This window comes from Pseudophryne corroboree, chromosome 1 (assembly GCF_028390025.1).
Source record: "Pseudophryne corroboree isolate aPseCor3 chromosome 1, aPseCor3.hap2, whole genome shotgun sequence".
NCBI lineage: Eukaryota > Metazoa > Chordata > Amphibia > Anura > Myobatrachidae > Pseudophryne > Pseudophryne corroboree.
The window spans coordinates 997,129,191-997,153,954 of NC_086444.1; the positions used below are offsets into that span (position 1 = coordinate 997,129,191).

Below are 24,764 nucleotides of genomic sequence, written 5' to 3' on the forward strand. Positions count from 1 at the left end.
GGTTTTTTTCAAGTTATATTACACCTTTCAATTCAAACTCAACAAGCCTTCCTCAATTACGAATCCAATTAGTGTAATGAATGATTGTGGTCATGACCAATTAAGTCTTCAAAGAATACCTACAGAACACTTTGTAGGCATAATTGGCCATTACCATGTTTGTTTATAAATAAGTGAAATAGATGTGTAAACTGTGCCTGGGCTAATGTTAAATAGCATATTTTTGTGTGGAGGTGTAGTGTGTGAATATATGTGTTTACATGTTTTTCTAAACAATAAGCTCCTAACTGACATAATTTGTTTGTTTGTTTGTAAATAATAAGATTAATAATTGTAAGTTTGATGTGTGTTTTTTGTAAGGTAACCAATTTCTGCTAGGCAATATGCTGTTCTTTTATTGCATTAAAAAACACAACAACCGCTTAACTGTAAACAATTTTTTTTATTTTTGAACATAATTTGTTTTTTGTTTTTTTTTGGAACAAATAAAAAATAGTTTTCTTTTAAAAAAATTGTTGCAGCCGGTCAACATCGGCCAGCATGGCCTGCAAATTTGCCTTTAGGCTGGCAAGGATGCCAGGCAGGCTTGTGGGATCTCCAACTGCACCATCTGAAATGAAGAGCAAAAATAAAAATAAAAAACTTACTCACCTTACCTATTACACAAGCAAGCCACAAAGCACACTTTAATGGCAAAGGGACTACATCATGGATGTTTGAATGTAAAAACAGTAGCATACCAACACACAAGCATGCTCAGCAATGTTTGTTATTGTTAAATTAAAAATTTTAAAAGTGTACCACACCATGATGTACATTTACTAAGATGGGAGTTCTATTTCAGATGGGACGTTGCCCATAGCAACCAATCAGATTCCACATATCTTCTAGAAGAATCTGATTGGTTGCTACGGGCAACATCCCATCTTGAATAAAACTCCCATCTCAGTAAATGTAACCCCATGCTGGGATTCATTCACATCTGGAGTGAAGCAGACTTGAGTGTAACTTTCACAACACAAATCATTGTGTCCTTAGCCTGGCTAACAAAGTGAAGCATGCGAGTTGAATGTGCAAATATTAGGAATACCCAGGCACAAGTGTAAAAGACCAACAGCATACTAAACTCCACTCAGGTCTAACTGTTTCACTGACAACCTAGCACATATAAACCCTGTTGTCCTGGCAACCCTGTCGACCTAATGAGTGTCGACCTAGAGTGGACACCCTAAACATTGCAGACATAGACACTGTACATCTAATGATACTCACACAAATGTAAATGCAACATTCATACCATGATGAAGAACACAAACATTTTTCCTTGGGCCAAGATTGGCCACAGTACAACACTGCATGTATTGGAATTTGAAGTTTAAGTAGGTAACAAATACATTTTAAATGTGTAAAAACTTACTCTCATTTGCCACATGCGCACTACCCTGAAGATCCGCAGGGGCTTCTGCTGCCCATTCACTGGGTGGGGAAGGAGGCTGGATGGGGGAAGGAGGCTGGATTGAGGAAGGAGGATGGATTGGGGAAGGAGGAGGGATTGGGGAAGGAGGATGGATTGGGGAAGGAGGATGGAATGGGGAGCTGTTTACAGAGGGTGGGTCTGATTGAGAGGGGGAGGGGGGCGGAGAGGGTGTTTGGGCCACAGAGGGGGAGGGGGCCAGAGAGGGGGAATGGGAAAGAGAGGGGGAGGTGGGCGGAGTGGTGGTTTGGCCTACAGAGGGGGAGGGGGACAGAAAGGTGTATTGGTGAAGAGAGGGGGAGGGGGGCAGAGAAGGTGATTGGGAAGGAGAGGGGGATTGGGCGACAGAAGGGGAGGGGGGCTGAGAAGGGGATTGGGAAGGAGAGGGGGTTTGGGCGACAGAAGGGGAGGGGGGAAAGTAGGGGATTGGGAAGGAGAGGGGGATTGGGCAACAGAAGGGGAGGGGGGCTGAGAAGGGGATTGGGAAGGAGAGGGGGTTTGGGCAACAGAAGGGGAGGGGGACAGAGAAGGGGAATGGGAAGGAGAGGGGGATTGGGCGACAGAAGGGGAGGGGGGCTGAGAAGGGGATTGGTCTGGGCTTCCAGCAGCAGCTTGCCGTTGCGCTCGCCCTAGAATGACATATGTAATATTTAGGTTGTGGCTTTAAAAATTATAACAACAGCATTTTTCTATTACACTGTTCTGTCCCATGTTAAAGAAACAGGGGTAAAATTACTAAGTTTTTTTTTAAACTGGTGATGTTGCCCACAGCAACCAATCAGATTCTACATAACATTTATTAAGCTGCATCTAGAAGATAATAGATTGAATCTGATTGGTTGCTATAGGCAACATCACCAGTTCTAAAAAGCTCCCACCTTAGTAAATTTAGCCCACAGAGCAAGTTATTGGGTTCAGTTGACAGCCTGTGTAGCAACTCAGTACAACAACATTCACTTTTTCAGAAGCACTTTGCTACACAGTCAGTACTGCTTGCCCTAACCACACACACTGTGTCATGTTTGTTCTACAATAGTTCATTGTCAGTGTGCTAATTTTCACACTATATAACTTAGTGAAAATATGCAAGTTTTGCATTAAAAGTTTCTGCTAATAATCTCAGTGTTATTTAATGTAATATGAAACTTAATGCGCCTACGTCTAGTGCGGATTTATTGGCGGAGTTCCACCAACAGGTCCGGTGTGCGACAGTGGAGGTCGCTCCAGCGCCTTTCCAGCTGAATAATTGAGCGTGTGGACTGGGTGCGGGTGCGGAGTATGTGGCGGACCTCTGCGTAGGCCTTGCGCTTTATCCTATTGGGGATAAAGGGCCCTGCGCGGCCTATGCGGCGGTCCATTACTGCGACCAACACGCGCCGCTCACGGTGGGTAAATGCAGCTGCGCGCATGGTGCCAATGGTGTTTTCCATATATGGGCTTATATTTATAGTGTGTGGTGGCATGTGATTGGTTGTAAATTTCTGGTGTCATCTAATAAACTTTATTGATGTGTGCATTGCTGTGAAGGACAGTGGGTACAGTTCGCAATAGCGGAAATTCACAGCCGCGGAAGAACAAGAAAAACAATACATACACTCACAATTACACTCACACACACTCACATACACACACGCAAACACTCACTCAAAATCACTCACTCACAATCACACTCACACACATACACATACACAAACACACACTCACAATCGCACTCACTCACATACACACACGCTTATATAAAATTAATTGTTACAATCTGTGTACTCACCACATTTGTCAATAACAATCAGCTGCACAAAGTCACAAAGTTTTCGACATTTAGGATCATATGTTGTGTCATTTGTAATGTAAACAGATGCATGGCATAGAGACATTTGTGGAACAAGGGAACAATCAGAATATTTAGACAAACATTGCATATTATAAATTTAAACAGGTATGCCTTGCACAACACTTAACAGGGCATATAATTAAAAATTTAAAAATAGGACCTGGGGTTACTAGGGGCAACATTACATAATATTAGATATGGACACATATTCCCAACAAATTTTAAATTAATTTTATTAAGTAACATTAAGTGTAGCCTGCATTATGTGGTTCATGTTATTTGGTATGTACAAAGGAATATGTCTATGTCGATAAGATTTAGCTGATGTAGTTTATAAGTTGGTTTATTCACACTTGATTGCATTTGCTACTATTAAATAAATAATTACAATATGCATTTAACATCAATGTTTATTTTGCAAATAAAAATAAAAACAAGATTATTTGGGAGCATGTCAGATGTGTAGGTGCTAACAATAAAAATGTTATGTGTCCAGACAATTGCTGTTTCTAGTATTTTGGCTGAGCAGTGTTTGCTGAGTAATTGGACAACAGGTGAATTCATTGGCATAATAATTGCTAATTAGGGCAGACACACTAGTAACAGTACTTCGCAAGTGCAGAGTAACTGCAGACTTACTCCTCGGCTGCGACAGGATAGCGAACATTTGTTGTGTACATTTACCATCGTATACGCATTTCTGCTCAAAACACGCCTACTGCTGGTTGCATACTCCCACACTAGCCGCCCACTTTCACGCCCATTTCGTTAGATAGCGAAGCCGTGCCTCTGTCACGCCTCCGTCACTCCCTGTTTTCGGTGGTGTAGTACGAGCAGATTTTCAGTTCGGAATTTTGCTCAAGCGTCGTATCACTCCCTTTGCGCACGCGCAGTCCAGCTGTTGCGCATGCGCAGTTGGCGGATTTTCGCCGTTTTGCGATGCGATGAACTGCTGCGTTCAACTCGGAATGAGGGCCCATGTGCACTGCAGGTGTGGCAGATATAACATTTGCAGAGAGAGTTAGATTTGGGTGGGTTATTTTGTTTCTGTGCAGACTAAGTGCTGGCTGCTTTATAGTTACACTGCAATTTAGATTTCAGTTTGAACTAGAGATGTGCGGCTGGCACTTTTCGTGTTTTGTGTTTTGGTTCTAATTCCTCTTTCGTGTTTTGGTTTTGGCTTGGTTTTGACAAAACCACGCTTTCGTGTTTTGGTTTTGGTTTTGGATCTGGATGATCTTAGAAAAAAAAAACATTAAAACAGCTAAAATCACAGAATTTGGAGGTACTTTTGCTCCTACGGTATTACTAACCTCAATAACATTCATTTCGACTCATTTCCAGTCTATTCTGAACACCTCACAATATTGTTTTTAGGCCTAAAAGTTGCACCAAGGTGGCTGTATGACTAAGCTAAGCGACACAAGTGTGCGGCACAAAAGCCTGGCCCATCCAGGAGTGGCACTGCAGTTGCAGACAAGATGGTACTATTCAAAAACTAGTTCCCAAACAGCACATGATGCAAAGAAGAAAAAGAGGTGCAATGAAGTAGCTGGATGACCAAGCTAAGCGACACAAGTGTGCGGCACAAACACCTGGTCCATCTAGGAGCGGCACTGCAGTTGCAGACAGGATGGCACTTAAAAAAACTAGGCCTCAAACAGCACATCATGCAAAGAAGTAAAAGACGTGCAATGAGGTAGCTGTATGACTAAGCTAAGTGACACAAGTGTGCGGCACAAACACCTGGCCCATCTAGGAGTGGCACTGCAGTTGCCGACAAGATGGCACTTAAAAAAATTAGGCCCCAAACAGCACATCATGCAAAGAAGAAAAAGAGGTGCAATGAGGTAGCTGTATGACTAAGCTAAGCGACACAAATGTGTGGCACAAACAACATGGGACGTGCTGGAATTTGCCCAGATGTAATACACACACAATATTGGTGGCACAGGATAGCATACCCCTAAATCACACACACACACGGCAAAACCTGTAAAATTAATTTGGATAATAACCCTTTTATTTGGAGCTATTATAATAATACTAGGTGATTCATCACACCCTTCGGGCACTGTCGTAAGCAGCAGCGTATACCACTGTGACTGCCTCATCACTGGAATGACTGATGGATAGGACACTACCACTGGTCTGATGCAGCACAATACAACAACACTGTAAGGGACTTGTGGTTGTTGTTATAATTATTATAATACTGTAGCAGTTGACATATAGCAGCAGCGTATACCACTGTGACTGCCTCGTCACTGGAATGACTGATAGACAGGATACTACGACTGGTCTGATGCAGCACAACACAGCAACACTGTAAGGGACTTGTGGTTGTTGTTATAATTATTATAATACTGTAGCAGTGGACATATAGCAGCAGCGTATATTGTCACTGGAATGACTGATGGACAGGACACTACCACTGGTCTGATGCAGCACAACACAACAACACTGTAAGGGACTTGTGGTTGTTGTTGTTGTTATTATTATTATTATAATACTATAGCAGTGGACATATAGCAGCAGCGTATATCATCACTGGAATGACTGATGGACAGGACACTACCACTGGTCTGATGCAGCACAACACCACTTTATACAGCTACACTGGATATATAGCAACAGAGGACACCAACACTGTGACTGGCTGGACTGATGCAGCACAATACAGACTACACTGGACTGGACAGCACAGCACAACACAGCACCACTTTATACAACTACACTGAATATATGACAGCAGAGGACACCAACACTGTGACTGGCTGGACTGATGCAGCACAATACACTGACTACACTGAACTGCACTGAGCAGCACAACACAAGACTCTCCACCCCACTTTCCCTCCCCCACACAGACACTGAACACTGAGGACACGTCCTCTCAATACACTCTCCGAGACTGGAGTGAAAAAGGCCACGACGCACGGCTCCTTATATGGAATCCAAATCCCGCGAGAATCCGACAGCGGGATGATGACGTTTTGCCGCGATGGGGTTTCCGAGTCAGGTGGGGAAACCCGAGCCTGGCTCGGAACCGAACTCGGAAGGCAAAGTCCGGTAGGGTTCGGTTCTCTGAGAACCGAACCCGCTCATCTCTAGTTTGAACACACCCCACCCAAATCTAACTCTCTCTGTACATGTTATATCTGCCCCTCCCCCCCTGCAGTGCACATGGTTTTGCCCAACTGCTAACAGATTTGCTGCTGCGATCAACTCTGAATGAGACCCTGAGCCTGAAAGCCAGAATCTAATAATGTCATGGATAATGAACTATTTCACAAACTGTTGCCCTTATTTATCAATGAGTGTTAAATTTCACTATGAGTGATAAATTTCACCAGCCAATCAGCTCCTAACTTCCATGCCACAGGCTGGGTTTGAAAGATGACAGTTAGGAGCGGATTGGCTAGAGCAATTTATCACTCACAGTGAAATGTATCACTTATTGATAAATAAGGGCATAAGTGCTGAATAGAATATCATAGAAAAAGCTACCTGAGATAGGCCCACCTTATAAGTATCAGTAGCTATGGTCACCAATATGTCGACAAGGGACTGTAACAAACCAACATCAATAAGCCGATTCTTATCTTCCTTAAAGCGTTCCCCTGAACCCAATCTTTCACTGTTTTAGGAATCCAAAATAATGCTGTATCAACCCTGCTGTACAATCTAGAGAAATATGTAATGTCCACTAGATGCCCAGAAAATCCCTTTATTATAATAACCTCAAGCTTATGCACTGAGGTATTGCTCCCCATTGTTAACTGCCGTAATCTTTGACCCAAGTAAATGCTGCCAGCCCTTCCTTATTTCTGTTGGCAGAGTGTATTGGATTCCCTGGTGCAGTGACGTAAGTCCACGGACTTTGGGGGTCATTCCGAGTTGATCGCTCGCTAGCTAGTTTTGGCAGCCGTGCAAATGCTATGCCGCCGCCCACTGGGAGTGGATTTTAGCTTAGCAGAAGGGCGAACGGTTGTATCGCAGAGCTCCTGCAAAAAAAATTTGTGTAGTTTCAGAGTAGCTCAAAACCTACCCAGCGCTTGCGATCACTTCAGACTATTCAGTTCCGGATTTGACGCCACAAACCCGCCCAGCATTTGCCCAGCCATGCCTGCATTTTTCCTGGCACGCCTGCATTTTTCTGCCCTCTCCCTGAAAACGGTCAGTTGCCACCCAGAAACGCCCACTCATGTCAATCACTCCGCGGCAAGCAGTGCGACTGAAATGCATCGCTAGACCCTGTGCAAAGCTACATCGTTCGTTGTGCCCGTATGTCACGCGTGCGCATTGCACCGCATATGCATGCGCATAACTGCCATTTTTTTAGCCTGATTGCTGCTAACAAATTCAGCTAGCGATCAACCCCGGAATGACCCCCTTAATGACTTAAACAGTAATGCAGGTTTATTCAGTGAACACAGGAACACAGGTGACTCAGATGTGATACTGATATAGGCAATTAGGGGCCTTATCTCATATAAGGTAACAGCAGTGGTAGCGGTACATATCAGGAGTTGTCTCCAGTGGTGAGGGATGGAGGATTACACAGCCGTGCAGTCTGACTCCTGCAGTAGAGAAGATGTGGCGCCTGGCTCAGCGTTAGCTCCGGAGCCGCGATACATGCAATGGAACGCTGTGAGTCTCTGTTGCTGAGATCCACTCCCGGTCTCAGCTCTGCACGCTTGCACACACCGGGACTCACTCACTCTGGAGGACGAGCAGGGATTACATCACATAGCTCTGCCTCCGAATGACTCCTGACACTAGGGAATTAACATTAGGGGATGCGCCCATAGACTGCTGTGTAGGAGATATGCACTGTCTCCGGTCACAAATGTAAAGAACATTTTATTGATCTCTTTGAAAAAATGTAGTCCCTCCTGTAACCGAAAACATAATGTGATGCAAAACGGTAAGAATAAATCAACATTAACCTTATTCTAGTCCACATTCCATCAGGAATGCATGTAACAAGTATGATGACAGTCCTTTTGTCAACATGTTGGCATCATTTTCTTCACTTGCAACATATTCCAGATTTATGGACTTGTTTTCCACCAATTCACGGATGAAGTGATGTCTTATAGCAATGTGCTTAGATCGTCCATGATGCTTTATGCTACAAGAAAGATCAATTGCTCCCTTGTTATCACACTTTATGTTGATGATCTCACTGTGGTAAAGAAGACCTAATTAACAAAGTCTCTTTTATCCAAAGTGCTTCTTTTGAAGTTTCTGGGAGCACCATGTACTCTGCCTCTATTGTAGAAAGAGCAACTGTGGGTTGTTTCCTACTTGCCCAGCTTACGGCTGCACTTACCAGTGCAAACGTCTGTCATCCTCATCTGATCCCCAGTCGGCGTCACAGAATACTTTTAAGTTGGTATCTGTTGATCTTGTAACTCTCAGCTTTAGTGAACTTGTACCTTTGAGGTACCTTAGTATTCTCTTTACTGTAATCCAGTGTTGTCTCACAGGATTATTTGTGAACTGGCTTGCCTGACTCACTGCATGTTTGATGTCAGGTCGTGTCCCGATGCTTGCATAGATCAAACTGCCAATAGCATTTTGATAAGGGATTTCTTGCATTTCCTCTATCTCCCCCTTGATACTTGGTGACATGGCCTTGACTATCTTTGTCCTTTTATCAATGGGAGTACTTACTGGTTTTGCATCTGTCATTCCATATTTGGAAATTATTGCCTCAATGTATGTTTGTTGGTCAATTGTGACAGTTCCTTTTTGCAGATTTTGTACAATTTTTATACCTAATAGATGATTTGCAGGGCCTAGATCTTTCAACTTGAATCTTTGTTTAAGATGGTGCTTGACGTCAGTGATGTGATCTTCTTGACCTACCAAAAGTAAATCATCTAAATAGACCGCTATGATGAACAACTTTTCTTTGCAGTGGTGCTGTGTTGTCCTGCATCAGTCCAGTGGTGGTGTCCCTGTGCTGCTGTATATGTCCAGTGGTACTGTCGTATATATGTCCAGTGATACTGCCATATATGTCCATTGATACTGCCATATATGTCCAGAGGTACTGCCGTATAAATCCAGTGATCCTGCCATATAATTCCAGTGATCCTGCCATATAATTCCAGAGGTACTTGCGTATAAGTCCAGACAAGTGATACTGCCGCTTATACTGGCGTATAAGTCCAATGATCCTGCCCTATAATTCCAGTGATCCTGACGTATAATTTCAGTGATCCTGCCGTATAAGTCCAGTGATCGTGCCGTATAATTCCAGTGATCCTGGCGTATAATTCTAGTGGTACTGGCGTATAAATCCAGTGATCCTGCCGTATAATTCAAGTGATCCTTCCGTATAAGTCCAGTGATCCTTCTATATAAGTTCAGTGATCCTGCCGTATAATTCCAGTGGTATTGGCGTATAAATCCAGTCCAGTGATGCTGCCGTATATATGTCCAGTGGTACTGCCATACAAATCCAGTGGTACTGCCGTATAATTCCAGTGATCCTGCCGTATAATTCCAGTGGTACTGCCGTATAAGTTCAGTGATCCTGCCGTATAATTTCAGTGGTACTGGCGTATAAGTCCAGTGATCCTGCCCTATATTTCCAGTGATCCTGACGTATAATTTCAGTGATCCTGCCGTATAAATCCAGTGATCCTGCCGTATAATTCCAGTGATCCTGCCATATAATTCCAGTGGTACTGGCGTATAAGTCCAGTCCAGTGATACTGCCGTATATGTCCAGTGGTACTGCCGTATAAGTCCAGTCCAGTGGTGCTGCCATATAAGTTCAGTGGTGCTGTCCTGTGCTTTATATTATTTACTCCAAATAAATGGACTATTAATATTTAATCCAAATAATTTTCACAGCATTTGCCCTGTGTGGTGTAGAGGTATGCTGTCCTGTACCGCATATTGTTATATAACTCCAGAAAAATAGTGGAGAACAAAAATTTGGAGGATAAAATAGGGAAAGATCAAGAACTATTTCCTCCTAGTGCTCAAGCTGCTGCCACTAGTCATGACATACAGATGGAGCCAAACTCATTTTGGCTTCTCTGCTACACCTAGGCACACCATGGTTTATTAGCATAAGCCCTTCATCTATTGTTCTCAGCTGCAATACAATAAAGAGAAAACAATACATCAGGGGATTAAGTCCGACTGCCCTGGATCAGTTAATCCTATTAAAGGCCAAGATAAAGATGGCTCCATCTGTAGACGATGAAATCCCATCAACGTCGTCTGCCAATGCTGATGGCCAATGTGATAGTAGAGGGCATGTAAAATCCAAAAAGCCAAAGTTCAGTAAAAAGACCCAAAAAAAGAAATTGAAATGGTCTGAGGAGAAACTTAAACTTGCCAATACGCCATTTATGACACGAAGTGGCAAGGAACGGCTAAGGCCCTGGCCTATGTTCATTACTAGTGGTTCAGCTTCACATGACGATGAAAGCCCTCATCCTCCCGCTAGAAAAATTATAAGAGTTAAGGTGGAAAAAGCACAGCAAAGAACTGTGCGTTCTAAGATGGTATCACAAATCCCCAAGGAGAGTCCAAGTGTGTCTGCGGTTGCGATGCCTGACCTTCCCAACACTGGATGGGAAGAGGTGGCTACTTCTACCATTTACATGCCCTCTGCAAGTGCCGAAAGTAGCACCCACAGTCCAGTTTCTGATATTCAAATTGAGGATGTCACTGTTGAAGTACACCAGGATGAGGATTTGGGTGTTGCTGGTGCTGAGGAGGAAGTTGACGATGAGGATTCTGATGGTGATGTGGTTTGTTTAAATCAGGCACCGGGGGGGACGCCTGTTGTCCATGGGATGAATAAGCCCATTGTGATGCCTGGGCAAAATACCAAAAAAGCCACCTCTTTGGTGTGGAATTTCTCCACAAATCCGGACAACAGGTATCAAGCCGTGTGTTGCCTCTGTCAATCTGTATTAAGTTGGGGTAAGGACGTCAACCACCTAGGAACATCCTCCCTTATACGTCACCTGCAGCGAATTCATAAGAAGTCAGTGTCAATTTGTGAAACTTTGGGTAAGAGCCTAAGCAGTCCACTGACACCTAAATCCCTTCTTCCTCTTGTACCCAAGCTCCCACAGCAACAACAGCAGCGGCACCAGTAGCGGCATCTTGCAAATGCCAACTCATTCCTAGGCAGGCTACGCTGTTTCACCGCTTTCCGTAAGAGGCACACCGCTGACAACCTCTTACAGAAACTGAGGGACATCATCACACAATGGCTTACTCCAATTAGACTCTCCTAGGGATTTGTGATATCGGACAACGCCACCAATATTGTGCGTGCATTACATCTGGGCAAATTCCAGCACGTCCCATGTTTTGCACATACAATTAATTTGGTGGTGCAGAATTTTTTAACAAATGAAAGGGGCGTGCAGGAGATGCTGTCGGTGGCCCGAAAAATTGGGGGGCAGTTTCGGCATTCAGCCACTGCGTGCCAAAAACTGGAGCACCATCAAACACTCCTGAACCTGCCTTGCCATCACCTGAAGCAAGAGATGGTAACAAGGTGGAATTCAACACTCTATATGCTTCAGAGGATGGAGGAGCAGCAAAAGGCCATTCAAGCCTATACATCCACCTACGATATAGGCAAAAGAGGGGGAATGCACCTGACTCAAGCGCAGTGGAGAATGTTTTCCGTCTTGTGCAAGGTTCTCCAACCCTTTGAACTTGCCACACGTGAACTCAGTTCAGACACTACCAGCTTGAGTCAGGTCATTCCCCTCATCAGGCTTTTGCAGAAGCAGCTGGAGAAATTGAAGGAGGAGCTAAGACGGAGCGATTCTGCAAAGCATGTGGGACTTGTGGATGGAGCCCTTCATCCGCTTTGCCAGGATTCAAGGGTGGTCAATCTGTTGAAATCAGAGCACTACATTTTGGCCACCGTGCTCGATCCTAGGTTTAAAGCCTACGTTGTATCTCTATTTCTGGCAGACACAAGTCTGCAGAGGTTCAAAGACCTGCTGGTGAGAAAATTGTCAACTCAAGCGGAACATGACCCGTCAACAGCTCCTCCTTCATTTTCACCCGCAACTGGGGCTGCGAGGAAAAGGATAAGATTTCCTAGCCCACTCGCTGGAGGTGATGCAGGGCAGTCAGGAGCGAGTGCTGACATCTGGTCCGGACTGAAGGACCTGCCAACGATTACTGACATGTCGTCTACTGTCACTGCATATGATTCTGTCACCATTGAAAGAATGGTGGAGGATTATGAGGGACAGCATCCAAGTAGGCATGTCAAACCGTCCGTACGTATACTGGCAGGAAAAAGAGGCAATTTGGATGCCCTTGCACAAACTGGCTTTATTTTACCTAAGTTGACCCCCTTCCAGTATGTACTTCGAAAGAGTGTTTAGTGCAGCCGGTAACCTTGTCAGCAATCGGTGTAGGAGGTTACTTCCATAAAATGTGGAGAAGATGATGATCATCAAAATGAATTATACATTCCTCCGGGAAGACCTTTACCAGCAATTGCCTCCAGAAAGTACACAGGGACCTGTGATGGTGGATTCCAGTGGGGACGAATTAATACTCTGTGAGGAGGAGGATGTACACACTGAAAGAGGTGAGGAATCAGAGGATGAGGTCGACATCTTGCCTCTGTAGAGCTACTGTACTTTGTGCAAGGAGAGATTGATTGCTTCTTTTTTGGTGGGGGCCCAAACAAACAAATAATTTCAGCCACAGTCGTGTGGCAGACCCTGTTGCTGGAATGATTGGTTTGTTAAAGTGTGCATGTCCTGTTTATACAACATAAGAGTGGGTGGGAGGGCCAGAGGACAAGTCTATCTTGCACCTCTTTTTCTACTTTGCACCTTGTGTTGTTTGGGGACTAGTTTTTTAAAGTGCCATCCTGTCTGACACTGCCGTACAACTCCAGGGGTTCTGCCATATAAGTCCAGGGGTACTTCCATATAAGTCCAGTCCAGTGGTGCTGTCTTGTGCTGCATGAGTCCAGGGGTGGTGTCTTGTGCTGCCATAAGTCCAGTGGTGGTGTCCTGTGCTGTATATTATTTACTCCAAATAAAAGGTTATATACATTACTTATATTATTATCCAAATAATTTTTACAGGGTTTGCCCTGTGTGGTGTAGGGGTACGCTCGCCTGTGCTGCATATTATTATTATAGCTCCAAATAAAAAGGTTATTATTATCCAAATTAATTTTACAGGCTTTGCCGTGTGTGTGTTTGGTTCAGGGGTATGCTCTCCTGTGCCACCAATACTGTGCGTATATGACATCTGGGCAAATTCCAGCACGTCCCACGTTGTTTGTGCCACACACTTGTGTCAGTTATCTTAGTCATACAGCTACCTCATTGCACCTCTTTTTCTTCTTTGCATGATGTGCTGTTTGGGGACTAGTTTTTTTAAGTGCCATCCTGTCTGCCACTGCAGTGCCACTCCTAGATGAGCCAGGTGTTTGTGCCGCACACTTGTGTCGCTTAGCTTAGCCATACAGCTAACTCATAGCACCTCTTTTACTTCTTTGCATGATGTGCTGTTTGGGGACTAGTTTTTTTAAGTGACATCCTGTCTGCAACTGCAGTGCCACTCCTAGATGGGCCAGGTGTTTGTGCCGCACACGTGTCACTTAGCTTAGTCATACAGCTAACTCATTGCACCTCTTTTTTTTTTCTTTGCATGATGTGCTGTTTGGGGCCTAGTTATTAAATCTGCCATCCTGTCTGCAACTGCAGTGGCACTCCTAGATGGGCCAAGTGTTTGTTCCGCACACTTGTGTCGCTTAGCTTAGTCATACAGCTACCTCGGTGCAACTTTTAGGCCTAAAAACAATATTGTGAGGTGTGAGGTGTTCAGAATAGACTGAAAATGAGTGGAAATGAATGTTATTGCGGTTAATAATACCGTAGGATCAAAATTACCCCCAAATTCTGTCATTTTAGCTGTTTTTATGTTTTTTTCAAAAATCATCCAGGTCCAAAACCAAAATTCGAAAGGGTAGTTTTGGCAAAACTAATCCAGATCCAAAACACGAGGATGGAACCAGAACCAAAACCAAAACACAAAACACGAAAAGTGCCCGCCGCACATCTCTAGATTTAACCTACATGAAAATGTAACAAACTTGCTAGCTTCTACACAATGGGGGTCATTCCGAGTTGATCGCTCGCTAGCTACTTTTTGCAGCCATGCAAACGCATAGTCGCCGCCCACTGGGGAGTGTATATTTGCTGTGCAAGGGTGTGATCGCATGTGCAGCTGAGCGGTACAAAATAGTTTGTGCAGTTTCCATACCCTCCAACATTTTACACATAAATATCGGTACAAATTTGAAGAGGGGCGTGGCCATATGTAAAGGGGGCGTGGTCACTATTCCTATACTTTCAATGGAGGTTTCGAGAGCCAAAAATTAGTACAGACCATGAAAAAAAAGGCACTGTACCTGCCAAAAAGGTACAATTGGAGGGTATTTGTTTCTGAGTAGCTTAGAACTTACTTAGCCCTTGCGATCGCTTCAGCCTGTCCGGTCCCGAAATTGACGTCAGACACCCGCCCTGCAAACGCTTGGACGCGCCTGCGTTTTTCTAAATACTCCCAGAAAACAGTCAGTTGACACTCAGAAACGCCCTCTTCCTGTCAATCTCCTTCCGATCGGCTGTGCGAATGGATTCTTCGTTAAATCCATCGCACAGCAACGATCCGCTTTGTACCCATACGTCACGCCTGCGCATTGCGGTGTATACGTATGCAAAAAATGGCAGCGTGCGATCAGGTTGGAATTACCCCCAATGGACCTTATTTAGGGCCTAATTCAGACCTGATCGTAGCAAATTTGTTAGCAGATGGGCAAAACCATGTGCACTGCAGGGGGAGAACAGATATAACATGTGCAGAGAGAGTTAGATTTGGGTGGGTTATATTGTTTCTGTACACGATAAATACTGGCTGCTTTGTTTTTACACTGCAAATTAGATTTCAGTTTGAACACACCCCACCCAAATCTAACTTTCTCTGCACATGTTATATCTGCCCCACCCCCTTACCCCTGCAGTGCACATGGTTTTGTCCATCTGCATACCTCCCAACTGTCCCGATTTCAGCAGGACAGTCCTGCTATTCGGACACTATCCCGCTGTCCCTCCCGCGGGTCGCAGTGTCCCGCGGGTGGGGGGGCAGGCTTTGATGACCCACTGCTTTGCTCTGCAAAGCAGCCAGTGATCACTGAATAGATGCCGTGCGCACGGCAACTATTCAATGCTGGGAGGGGAGCAGGGGGCTGCTCGGGGAGTGCTGGGCATGCCCCCAAAATGCAGAAAATGGGTCCGTGGCGCTCGGACACGCCCACTCGGCAGATGCCATGCCCCTTCCACTGCAAGTCACGCCCCCTTTTTGGTACGCGCGCAGCTTCGCCGCGCAGGGGTCCCTCTTCCTCCCTCTTCAAAGTTGGGAGGTATGCATCTGCTAACAAATCTGCTGCTACGATCAGGTCTGAATTAGGCCCTTAGTGGTGTTGTTCTTGCGATTGTGACTATATACTAATATGGGTAGAAGCTAGGCTGAGCATAGGGACACCCACTGCTGTTGCATCATTTCCATCCGACATTCGGTACCATCGTCACAAATCGTGTCATGTCACAGAGTATGAGTCCCTCTGTAGACGAACAGGCTGAGCTGCTATCCTGGAATGCAGAGGGCTCGCTAATAGTAAGTAAGATTGCAACTGGTAATTCATGCCCGTCCAGTGGCGCTATCTGAATGGCCATGACACGCCTGCATTTACCAGCCACTCCCCATTACTACCTCTAAATACTATCTTCTTGTCACTCACTAAGGGGTCTATTTATTAAGGCTTGGACGGAGATAAAGTCCAAACCAACCAGTTCCTAACATTTTTCAAACACAGCCTGTGACATGTCAGTTAGGAGTGCATCTGAAATAGGCCCAGTAACCTAATTGATCCCTCAACCAGCTGGCAAATGACATCAACCTGCCAAGGTATCTATTTCAATGCCAAGCAGGAAGCCAGGCCCTTAGTCACGCCATAGGCACTGGGCACACCTAGGATTCAGAACAATGCTTTTACTGAAAAAAAGCACATCCTCACAAATGCCTGCCTCTGCTGGCCTCACAACCATGAAATCATCCAAATAATGGGTGATTCCTGCAATGGGGTATATTCAATTGAAGTCGAAAGTTGCCGTCTGTCGAAAAGATGGCAGTTTTAAACTTTTTTAGGTCGGAAGGGGTTCAGAGATGGGGAAAGCTGCGGGTGCAGAGATGGGGAGAGCCGCGGGCAGACGGGGGAGAGCAGTGCCGGAGGATGTGTCACAGCCCCCGCACACAGCAGCGTTCACCCGGCTCCAGCAAGCGAGACCTTGCTTGCTGGAGCTTGGTGGATGCTGCCATGAGCGGCGGCTGTGATGCGGGAGCAGAGACGGGGGAGAGACGAGGAGGAGACAGGGGCAGGGGAGACAGGGGAGAGCCGCAGGCAAGCAGCACTACAGCAGCGGGCAGCGTAGCTGGAGGATGTCACAGCCGCCGCTCACAGCAGCGTCCACGTGGCTCCAGCTGTGAGCGGTGGCTGCGACACATCCTCCGGCTACGCTGCTGTAGCCGCTGCTGTAGCGCTTCTCTCCCCCGTCTGCCCGCGGCTCTCCTCCGTCTCAGCTAAAGTATCTCAATTCGACTTTTTTTAAAGTCGAATTTAAATCGCATTGAATAACCCAGGTCGGATCCATTCCAACAATTAATGTCGGAATAAATCAGACTTCAATTGAATATACCCCATGATCTGTGCCAGTCTGAATGCACCATTGCACAAAGGCACTGAACCTTTCAAAGAATGCACAGGAAAGCATGCATCCTATGGACAAGCAACAGTCTAAGAAATAAGAAGTTTCAAATGTATAGCCCATTAAGAGGAAGGATTTGGGGTGCAAGAGCAACAGGCAAAAATCCGATACAAAATCAACCTTTGCTATCAAAGGGCCTAATTTACGATGGATCGATATTAAAGGATGAACTAGCAATTTTTACTAGAGATGAGCGGGTTCGGTTTTACTTGGACTTACTCGCTTCTCAAAACGGCATCTTATTGGCTCACGGATGTCACGTGTTTTGGATAGCCAATAGAAAAAATCCGGATAAAACCGAACTGGCATTAATTCTGGCGTTACATCCGAACCTGCTCATCTCTAATTTTTACTAACCTGCTACTGCCAAAAATGGCATGTGAAGAGTCGCCCTGAAAGGGTAAAAGACGCCCACTGATGCCTTTGCAAATCTGCCATATGCATTAGCACAATCACAATACATATGCAAAAAATTAGCACCATTAAAAGTTGCAGTGGACCCCAGCATACTCAAATCAATAAAAATGCAGTCACACCGGGCGCCATGTTTTTCAATGCAGCGTTCACAGATAACGTCACATACATGCCCCGAAAACGGCCATGACATGACTGGGTTTTCCCAACCACTCCCCACAAACGCCAGGTTAGCACCCGCAAACAGTCGCTTCCTGTCAATCAAAATGTGTCTTTACAATTAGGCTGCATACACAAGCCGATCGCAATGCGTTCACAGCGCATGCACAGTCTGCCGATAATTGCTCACTGCGTGCAATCTCACAATTGCAAATGGTAGTGAATCAGGCCCGAAGCCCCTTGCCCATAGCGCTTAATCAAATCCAGCACATCATCAAAGGATTGTTTACTAAAGACAGTTCGCCCCTTATCACAATTAAAAGCAAAGCAACAACCCATCAGAAATGGAAAGGAATGAGCCTTGCTGGGATCTGCAACTTTCCAGAATTTCCACTACCATTCTAGTGTTAAAGGCCGAGGGCTAGCTTTTTCTTTTCTTTTTTTGCAAATGTAAAAAATGTTAACCTAGGGATCTGTGCAGTGCTTTCAAAATGTGGCAGCTTTTCAGTGGGTTAGTGAGATGAGTTTTTTAAACCAATGGGCATTGATGAGGGTTTTCAAAATACAGTCAAAACTGATGCTTAGTAAATACTGTACTGTGGGGGTATTCTCCTCCCTACTCACTCAAGCACATCTCACATTTTATACTCTCATCTTACTGTGAGACTGTTCTGCCACTGTTTTTCGTCTTTCTGTACACCTGCTGTCACTATCATGGGTTTCTTTGCTTCCTGCACTTCACATGTGCCCCTCTCCTCCTGCATACCTCCAATCCCATTTTTCTAGGACTGCCCCACTGACCCATCCGTGGTGGTGGTGGTGGTGGTGGTGGTGGTGGTGAGGGAGATTGGGAAGAGCACACTATGTTGCTCTGCATAGCAGAGCAGCGGGTAAGCAGTGGAAGAATAGATGCTGTGCATCTATTCACAGTGCCAGGAGCAGGGCCGGTGCAAGGTTTCTTGACACCCTAGGCAAAACTTTAGCCTGCTCCCCCCCCCCCTCTGCATGCTTACATAGTGGTACGTGGTGGATGCCGTACATGCAGGAGTCTGCAATTGTGGGGGTGGGGGCTAGCGGGCAACATGCGGGAGTCTGCAATCGCTGAAGGGGTGGTAGTCAAAAACACGCCTGAGACTGAAATCGCAAGGTGTGTGGGGGGGAGGAGGATGTGGACAACATGCCAGAGTCTGCGAATGGGCGAGATGCGGACACTATGCCCGATTCTGCAATCGCTTGGGCGGGGGCTGCAGGCAACAGGCGGGAATTTGCAATCGCGAGGGGGGAGAGGAACATAACAGAGTCTGCAATGGGGGGGGGGGGATTTGTGTTTTGCGGGCAACATGCCCAATTCTACAATCGCAGTATGTTGGGAGGGGGGGTGCGGGCAACAAGCGGGAGTTTGCAATCGCGCGGGAAGGAAAAGGAAACATCACCGAGTCTGCAATAGAAGGGAGGGTTGTGAGCAACATGCCTGATTCTACGCAGTGTGGGGAGGGGGGTGTTTGCGGGCAACATGTGGGAGTCTGCAATCGCAAAGGAAGGGGTACCTGAGTCTTCCATCCAGGGGAGGGGGGAGACTAAAACATCCCAGAATCTCCAGTCGCGCTGGGATGTGGGGGGCGGATTTGGTGGTGTGTGCTACATGCCCCCGACTCTGCAATCGTGAGGGTGTTGCGGGCAACAAGCTGGAGTCTGCAATCAGGGGGCGGAGGATTAGTGGCGATCGGACATCATGCCCGAGAACGCAATTCGCAGGGGGGGGGGGGGAGAGAATCACGCCCGGGTCCGCAAACGTGGGGGGGTGCAGGCATCATGGCCGAGTCCGCAATTCGTGCAGGGGGGGGGGGGGGGGTGTATGTTGTGCGGGTATCATGCCCGTCTCCACAATCATGGGGGGATGCAGGCATCATGCCTGAGCCTGCAATTCGTGGAGGGGTGTGGGCTTCATCCCCAAGTGTCCGCAATTCGTGGTGGGGGGGGGGTTGTGTGGGCATCCAGGGGCAAACGCAGGATTTGTGTGGAAGGGTTTCCGTGGGATATAGATATAATATACATCATGTATATAGTAGTCGGTGTGCGGGCATCATTACAGAGTCCACAATTGCGGGGGAGAAGGGGTGCGGGCATCGTGCCCGAGTCCACAATTTGCAGGGTGCGGGCATCATGCGGGGGTTGCAGGCAGGGCCGGTGCTAAGGTGATCAGCGCCCTCCTGCAAACTATACATTTTGCGCCCTCCTACAAATACAGATGTGGCCACTCTCATCCTACCAGCAAGCAGCCACATTGCGCTGATGACTAGCCACGGCAAGCTGCGTCCCATTCGCAGGAGTGTACACACCGGGGGTGATTCCGAGTTGTTCACTCGTTAGATTTTTTCGCAAATTTTTAGCACAAAAGTTTGCTATTTTACTCACGGCCTAACGAAGATTTTTCATCGTTCTGGTGATCGGAGTGTGATTGACAGGAAGTGGGTGTTTCTGGGCGGAAACTGGCCGTTTTATGGGAGTGTGCGGAAAAATGCTGGCATTTCTGGGAAAAACGCGGGAGTGTCTGAAGAAACGGGGGAGTGTCTGGGCGAACGCTGGGTGTGTTTGTGACGTCAAACCAGGAACGAAAAAGACTGAACTGATCGCAGTGTAGGAGTAAGTCTCGAGCTACTCAGAAACTGCTAAGAAATTTCTATTCGCAAATCTGCTAATCTTTCGTTCGCAATTCTGCTAAGCGAAGATACACTCCCAGAGGGCGGCGGCTTAGCGTGTGCAGAGCTGCTAAAAGCAGCTAGCGAGCGAACTCGGAATGAGGGCCACCATGCGATCCTAATGATAGCGCATTCATGGACACCCGCAGGCACGCTTATTGCAGAAAACAAGTTGCATTTGCCACAATTAGCCTTTAAGCTGAGGAGGGACACAGCTGTATGTCTGCTTGACATGTCTCTTTACTATGTTTCATAGGGGTCTATTCATGATGCAGTGTAAACAGTGGAGAAGTTGCCTATGGCAACCAACCAGTGTTGAGGTAACATTTATAAAGTGTATTCTATACAATTATATAAGCTGATTGGTTGCCATGGGCAACTTCTTCACACTTTTCACTGCTTCATGAATAGACCCCACAGAAATGTGAAAAGAGAGAGAGGGTGATCGGGTGAGTGTTAGAGACGGTGGGTGACAGAAAAGTCAGTAGGTGACAGGGAGAGGGTGGCAGGAGAGAGAGCGGACGGGAAAAGGGTAACAGCAGGGAGAGAAGGGTAGAGAGTGAAGCTAGGGAGAGGCAGTGACCAGTGAGTGGAGGAAGGTGACAAGCAGAGGGTGAAAACAGAGGGTGACATTGAGAGGGTGAGAGTCACTGGGTAACAAGCGAGAGAGGTGATGGGGAAATGGTGAACAACAGGAAGAGTGTAATAGAAGAGAGGTGACGGAGTGAGGGTTAATACCCCTTTTACACCGCCAGCATATAACACGGATTATTGCACATGAAGGTGCATAACCCGTGTTGCTGGCTGGTGTAAAAGGTTCGAGTTGGAATAATCCGGGTCGAGTGACCCGGTATTCCAACTCGGGTGGTTTGCAGGGTTGAACACGTGTTCAACTCGGCAAACTTTGCAGTGTACAGTGAATGTGCGGGCGGCGCTTGGAGATCATGTGATCTCCAAGTGCCACCCCCGCCGCGTCACTGGCAATATGCCGGGTTGGCGAGTGCAGTGGGAAAGGGAGCTGACGCAGGGCGCAGCCGGGTAACACCCGTGTCAGGCTCCCGGCTGCGACCCCGCGCTGTTGGTCTAAAAGCGGTATAAGAGTCAGTGAGTGATAGGGAGAGGGTCTCAGGAGAGAGGTGACGGGCGGGGAGAGGCAGTGGGTGATAGGCAGTGGGAAACTGCATTCATTAAAAAACAAAAACACATTAATATGCCACTCCCCCATACAAATTTTTAATATACCGTCCCCCCCTCCCCTGCACACATTAATATACCACCACCCCCTCCCCTGCATACATTAATATACCACCATACCACCCCCCTCCCCTGCACACATTAATATACCACCACCCCTCCCCTGCACACATTAATATACCCCCCTGCACACACTAATATACCACCCCACCTCCCCTGCACACATTAATATACCCCCCTGCACACACTAATATACCACCCCACCTCCCCTGCACACATTAATATACCCCCCTGCACACACTAATATACCACCCCACCTCCCCTGCACACATTAATATACCCCCCTCCCCTGCACACACTAATATACCCCCCCTCCCCTGCACACATTAATATACCCCCCCTGCACACACTAATATACCCCCCTCCCCTGCACACATTAATATACCCCCCCTGCACACACTAATATACCCCCCTCCCCTGCACACATTAATATACCCCCCTCCGCTGCACACACTAATATACCACCCCCCCTCCGCTGCACACATTAATATACCCCCCTCCGCTGCACACACTAATATACCCCCCTCCGCTGCACACACTAATATACCACCCCCCCTCCCCTGCACACACTAATATACCCCCCTGCACACACTAATATACCCCCTTTCCCCTACACATTAATATACCCCCCTCCCCTGCACACATTAATATACCACCACCCCTCCCCTGCACACACTAATATACCACCCCACCTCCCCTGCACACATTAATATACCACCCCCCTCCCCTGCACACACTAATATACCCCCCTGCACACACTAATATACCACCCCCCTTCCCCTGAACACATTAATATACCACCCCCCCCCTCACCTGCACACATTAATATACCACCCCCCCCCACCCTGCACACACTAATATACAACCCCCCCTGCACACATTAATATACCCCCCTCCCCAGCACACACTAATATACCCCCCCTGCACACACTAATATACCACCCCCCTCCCCTGCACACATTAATATACCCCCCCTGCACACACTAATATACCACCGCCCTCCCCAGCACACACTAATATACCCCCCCTGCACACACTAATATACCACCCCCCTCCCCTGTACACATTAATATACCCCCCCTCCCCTGCACACACTAATATACCCCCCCTCCCCTGCACACACTAAAATTACCAGTTTCCCTCATTAGCAGCAGAATGTACCTGAGTCTGTGCTCCCCCGTATGGTATGGCTTTCTGATAGACCTGCTGGGCTGCTGCTCCTCACGTCTGAAGGCTCCTCTCCTCTCTCACAGTCACATGTGCACCACGTGACTTCCTGTTCCTGTCCATGCAGGAAGCAAACTCAGCAGAGCGTCGGCTTCTGTATGAGCACACTGCAGCATGTGGCTGCAAAGGGAAAATAAAAGTGCCCTCGCCCGGGGGGTGGTAAGGGTGCAGGCAACATGCCTGAGCCCTCAAGTGAATATGTGAGGCGCTATCACGGAGGTGGGGGGCGACAGATTTGTAGAGACAGCATTTTCTCAGTGTGTTCTGCCGCCCTCCAGTGGCCGGCGCTCATAGGCAGCTGCCTAAAGCTGCCTAGTGATAGCGCCGGCCCTGCCCCCCTGCACACACTAATATACCACCCCACCTCCCCTGCACACATTAATATACCCCCCTGCACACACTAATATACCACCCCACCTCCCCTGCACACATTAATATACCCCCCTGCACACACTAATATACCACCCCACCTCCCCTGCACACATTAATATACCCCCCTGCACACACTAATATACCACCCCCCCTCCGCTGCACACATTAATATACCCCCCTCCGCTGCACACACTAATATACCCCCCTCCGCTGCACACACTAATATACCACCCCCCTCCCCTACACACACTAATATACCCCCCTGCACACACTAATATACCCCCTTTCCCCCTACACATTAATATACCCCCTCCCCTGCACACATTAATATACCACCCCCCCCCTCCCCTGCACGCATTAATATACCACCCCCCTCCCCTGCACACACTAATATACCCCCCTGCACACACTAATATACCACCCCCCCCTCCCCTGAACACATTAATATACCCCCCCCTCACCTGCACACATTAATATACCACCCCCCTACCCTGCACACATTAATATACCACCCCCCCCCCCACCCTGCACACACTAATATACAACCCCCCCTGCACACATTAATATACCCCCCTCCCCAGCACACACTAATATACCCCCCCCTGCACACACTAATATACCCCCCGTGCACACACTAATATACCACCCCCCTCCCCTGCACACATTAATATACCCCCCTTGCACACACTAATATACCACCCCCCTCCCCAGCACACACTAATATACCCCCCCTGCACACACTAATATACCACCCCCCCTCCTCTGTACACATTAATATACCCCCCCTCCCCTGCACACACTAATATACCCCCCCTCCCCTGCACACACTAAAATTACCAGTTTCCCTCATTAGCAGCAGAATGTACCTGAGTCTGTGCTCCCCCGTATGGTATGGCTTTCTGATAGACCTGCTGGGCTGCTGCTCCTCACGTCTGAAGGCTCCTCTCCTCTCCTCTCTCACCACAGTCACATGTGCACCACGTGACTTCCTGTTCCTGTCCATGCAGGAAGCAAACTCAGCAGAGCGTCGGCTTCTGTATGAGCACACTGCAGCATGTGGCTGCAAAGGGAAAATAAAAGTGCCCTGGCCCGGGGGGTGGTAAGGGTGCAGGCAACATGCCTGAGCCCTCAAGTGAATATGTGAGGCGCTATCACGGAGGTGGGGGGCGACAGATTTGTAGACAGCATTTTCTCAGTGTGTTCTGCCGCCCTCCAGTGGCCGGCGCTCATAGGCAGCTGCCTAAAGCTGCCTAGTGATAGCGCCGGCCCTGGCCAGGAGAACCTGGGGGCAGCATGCTGGGCACACCCTCATAGTGCTTTGAGGCTCCCCCCCCCCCCCCTTTTCCTGAGGCTTCACTTTCTTTGTGGTCGCATGTTCACGTTTGGCGCGCACAGGGTCCCGCTACACAAACCACCAATGTTGGAAGGTATGCCTCTTGTAGTTAACGACAGTCTCAGCTCACTACAGCTAATAGCCA

At 47.2% G+C, this 24,764-nt stretch overlaps 1 long non-coding RNA gene across 1 annotated transcript; it reads right to left on the reverse strand.

The window, feature by feature from the left end:
- Positions 1-485: 485 nt before the first annotated feature.
- LOC134981492 (uncharacterized) lies at positions 486-24,241 on the reverse strand. The gene is made up of 4 exons (XR_010190679.1): positions 24,153-24,241; positions 22,849-22,969; positions 1,418-2,103; positions 486-610 (listed from the first exon to the last, which is right to left on the reverse strand). It is a non-coding gene; the product is annotated as an uncharacterized LOC134981492 (long non-coding RNA).
- Between the last annotated feature and the right edge of the window lie 523 nt (positions 24,242-24,764).